Below are 4,268 nucleotides of genomic sequence, written 5' to 3'. Positions count from 1 at the left end.
TCGGCGACGAGAAAGTTGTAAGTAACAATGTGGCGTCCCTTACCACATGTCACCTTGGAGTAACCGATGACTGGTATTTGGTTTACACCAATACTGTAGGCTTTTTCATCTGCGAGAGGTGTTAAATTATTTACACAGGATCGCTTAATGACACAGACTTTTGATGCGCTGTCAATCAAAAAGGTTTGGTAGTCATTTTGGTCAAAAAATTTGACGTAAAAGGCTTGCCCTTTGACATCTGCTAAATTAGGTGCAACGACTGCAAGTTTATGAGGACAAGTCTTAGAATCAGAGTGGGCGCTGGGCATTGGCTGGGCGTCTGCTCTGCATAACGCTTGATGGCCGTGACAGGGCGTCTGCTGCTGAAAACTAGAGGAATTATCTGTTTGCGCCGTTACTGAATTTATCGAAGCTGGTGTTTTCGATGTCTCCAGAGAGAGGTAGAGTTCTTCTTTCCGGGCGAAGCTCAGAGCTGTCTCGATATCAGCGGGTGTCTGAAATCGCACAAACTGACGCAATTTAGAATTTATTCCGTGCATAAATTGATCTAGAAGTTCAATCTTTGTCAGCGCCTTGATGGCTTCCTTCAAGTCCTCTGTTGGAGCGGGACGGGTAGCGGCATAATTCTCCGCTGCTAAAAGTAACCTAAAATAATATTCGATTACTGATTCGCCTGGAAGTTGAATGCATGATGAAAATTTTTGCTGTGCTGAGTATCGGTCAATTAGAGGTTCAAATCTATCGCGAAGCGCTTTGATAAGAGCCTCAGATGTTCCTTCCGTTAGCTCTGGTTGAGCAGCTAGCACTTCTCTAGCGGTTCCACGTAATTTTAGTATTATTATGGCTCGCAGTTGCGCATCAGTGATATCAGGTTTGAATGAAGCTGCGGCTTCTATGCACATTAGAAAGTCTTCCAGCCCGTAACATTCGTCCTCTCCAGAGAAGTTATCAACTAAAGATAATAAAGATGGCGCTGATGCCGACATGTTTAATTATACTTAAGAACCAATTAAGTGGCTCATTGTAAAATTAAAAGATGTTAAATTAAGTACTGGATACATAATAGCAGAAAAGTAGTAAGATGACGATTTTCCTGGAACATTGAAAAATATCAAGATTAGAATAGTCGATTTAAGTTTCAAGTTCCGTGTTTGAATGTCACGCGGCAAAATGGGTCAGATTATTTCCGACGCAGGGGGATCTCTGGGCGACAGAAAAAATAAGGTGCGTAGCTCGATTTCGGCTAGGGCTAAGAATAGACAGCCGTGCGGACGCCTGCGGCGCGCGGTGCGGCGCGGCGCGTTCCGCTCTATTTTATTTTTATCGAACTTTTCTAGCTAGGATATTGCACATTATGGAAAGATTGCACTTTGTTAATGCGCGTGGTGCACAAATTTATTGAAATTAGAGTTTTAGAACCAGAACTGTATGGAAATGCAATTACGTAAGAAAATTTAGAGGTCATGATTAAAAGTTATTGTGACAAACAGTGGATTGATGTGCGATTCGCATATCCATTTTGAGCATGGCGTAAAGGTTGTATTTACGTGCGCACTTTCACTAGCAAAGACACATGCGTGCGGGAAGGGCACGCGGGGCTAAACAGGGCTGCGGCATGACTAGGTCACGCGCGCACGGGGCAGCACCAGGCACGCGCGGGTGCCGACAAGTAAGTTGAAATGATACTGATGGAAAAAGATCACTGTACTTACCTATTAGACAAACCTGTGCTCTATGCTCCTTGGAGGTCATATCAATGAGAGCACCGCTGCCAACCACTGTGGTGGTTGTAGAAGGGTGTTGGTTGGTACGGGTTCGTATGCTCCCTCATTGATTGACGTACACAAAGCACATTGATCAAGGTGTGTATTATCGGTGTCTCTTCGGATGTTACAAGGTACACTATACACTACTGCGTCTACATCTTGACGCTAGCTCTGCTCCTCTCCACTACGACTTCTCCTGACTGACTCTCGGCTACGACTGAGCTCCACTTTTACTCTCAGTCGGCGGCTGCCTCTAGGTGGCATCCCGCCAATAGGCTCGGCGGTCAAAGGTCTCCGCCTTTCCCTAAAAGTATCGTCAGTTGATCTCATACTAATAATATATACAGGAGGTGCGGGTGGGGGTCCTACAGGGTCTGGGCCGGGCCGCGGGGCGGGGGGAGCTGGGGGTGCGTTGTGCTGCGTGAATCTTTTATCGAGATCCAAGAGGGAGAGCGGGAAGAACCGCGCCGTGTTTACAGGGGAGTCTGCGGGCCGCGGTTGTCCGAGCGTGTTCAAGGACCGCTGGGGTGAGCGGTCATAGACCGAGCGGCTGTCTGGAGATACCAGAAGACGTTTTATTTTCATTTTTCCTGCCGACATTCGAACGTGCTGCTTCATTCGTTTCTATCAGCGAAGTGACGCAGCGTCTTTTCGCGGCTTCTGTTGCCGTTTCTTTCCCCTCCTCTTCTCCGCTCCCCACCTCACCCCACCACTCTCCTCACTGCGGGACGAATGGTGATTAGTGTTCAGGGTGGACTCGTGTGATGGACGGGACTGTCGCCCGGACGCTAGGGAGTGGTTATCGCGCCCCATTGGGGGCGTTAGAGCATCTTGCACCCTGTATACACCTTGCAGGCATACCTCTGGCCGGTCTGCACCTCTTTGCTCTGAAAACGGTCTGAAGGCGTTGTAATACTGGTAGAGGTTCGATTATAGTTTTAGCGCCTTACAAGTGCCTTTGGATTTTAGCACATTTAAAACTACCGGAGACCGTCCACGTCACTTGAAAAAAATGTTGATTCCTCACTCTGTTTTCTTGTATCGTAGAGACAAATTACTTGCAGTGTATCCGGCCCCCACCTGAGGAGGGCAGTACACCGGCCCCCTGCACGAGATAAAGAAAGATGAGTGCAGCGCGGCCGCCCCGCTCCTCTCCGCCCCAGCCTCCCGGGCCGCCGGACCATTGCATCCGGCCCGAGGACATCCATAACATATTGCACCCTTAATCTGGCCCAGCGCAATCTCATGCATTATTCCCTGCATTCAATCGGCGCGCCCCGGCCGGCCCAGCGGTGTGCCGAGCGCAGGCGAGCCTTGGGCACAGCACGCCACGATAATTTATTTTTGTTTCGGTTCCGCGTGAACAGGGCCTTGGCGGCAGGCGGTCGGTGAGTTGCAGTGGCGTGCGAGAGAGAGAGAGACGGCTGAAGGGGGAGCGAGGGCGAGTCCTCTCGGGGCGCGTCGAGCGGCCAGCCGTCGAACTTCCGGTCGGTCTAGGGCCGGGTGAGGGCCGGCCGGGGCTGGCCACACCGCAGCGGAGGGGCAGGCGGGCGAGGACCATATGTCGCCATTACGTCAAATCAAGACGGATCGTTTGACGGTCTCTGTCTGACGGACGGCGGCCGGCCCTTGAGCCGCCTCGCCCCGCGGCCACGTCATGCCGTCTGCGCTTGAACCTTTATTAATAGAAAAGGACCCTCCCCTTCCAAACAGCACTTTAGTAGAGTGTCAGTTGATTTTTCGAAAATTCAATGTTTTATTCGCTTACGAGAACGTACCGCCGCCTTTCTCCCCCCTCATCGCTGCAGGACAAAGAGAAACAAATTGTCGTAGTTTTCTGTGCAAGGAGAGCAACGCAGAGAGTGAGAGGGAGAGAGAAGGGGGGGAGAGGGGAGGGTGCCGGGGAGAAGTAGAAGGGAGCAGGGGTTGGTAGGCTTTTCTCCGGAACAGGATGGAGAGAGGGGGAGAGGGGGGATTAAGGGTCCGGAAGTCAGCAGGCGGGCTGGCCGCCCAGTGCGTGCGCTGCGCACCCGCCTGCCTGCGGCCCCGTCGCTAGCCGAGCCCCGCAGCAGTTGGAGTCGAGCAGCAGTGGAGAGCGAGTCGGGCCTGCCTGCCGAGGCACCAGGCCGCCCGGAACAACGCCCTCAACTTACCCCTTTTCCACTGTGAGATATTCTTCTAAGCACTGTTAAAAGCGGTTAAAAGCTTATAGTAGGGTAAATTTCACCGTAAGTTCCAGCGAACCATGCAGCACTGTAGCTTGGAATTCTCGGACGATAGCAAGAATGGTATGTCGTAAAGTACAAACCATGTTTTGAATTTATAGGAAGATATTTTTTAGAGCAGAAGATGCAAGCAAGAGTGTTGCCGGCTGCTGGAGGGTCTGCTTCCCCCTGACATTAATTGGCGCCCCTCGAGGTGCGCGGCCTCGCCGCCCGGTCCCAGGGCGCTCATTGAGGATTGAGGCCCACAAGAGCGATGGCGTAACGGGGCGGGGCGGGG

At 51.7% G+C, this 4,268-nt stretch overlaps 1 protein-coding gene and 1 long non-coding RNA gene across 3 annotated transcripts in view; both read left to right on the top strand.

Annotated features, from left to right (window-relative positions):
- Nucleotides 1-4,268, top strand: part of LOC113205759 (uncharacterized) — a 133,571-nt gene that overhangs the window by 80,929 nt on the left and 48,374 nt on the right. The gene's annotated exons all lie outside the window — the stretch shown is intronic.
- LOC127749011 (uncharacterized) overlaps nucleotides 1,967-4,268 on the top strand; it is a 10,015-nt gene continuing 7,713 nt past the window's right edge. Inside the window, exon 1 of the long non-coding RNA XR_008010908.1 lies at nucleotides 1,967-2,116. This is a non-coding gene — a long non-coding RNA (uncharacterized LOC127749011). The remainder of the gene's footprint in view (nucleotides 2,117-4,268) is intronic.

This window comes from Frankliniella occidentalis, unplaced genomic scaffold, assembly GCF_000697945.3.
Source record: "Frankliniella occidentalis isolate FOCC.00 unplaced genomic scaffold, Focc_3.1 Scaffold26, whole genome shotgun sequence".
NCBI lineage: Eukaryota > Metazoa > Arthropoda > Insecta > Thysanoptera > Thripidae > Frankliniella > Frankliniella occidentalis.
Note: the sequence above shows the minus strand (reverse complement) of the source record. Positions and strands in the feature narration are given on the sequence as shown.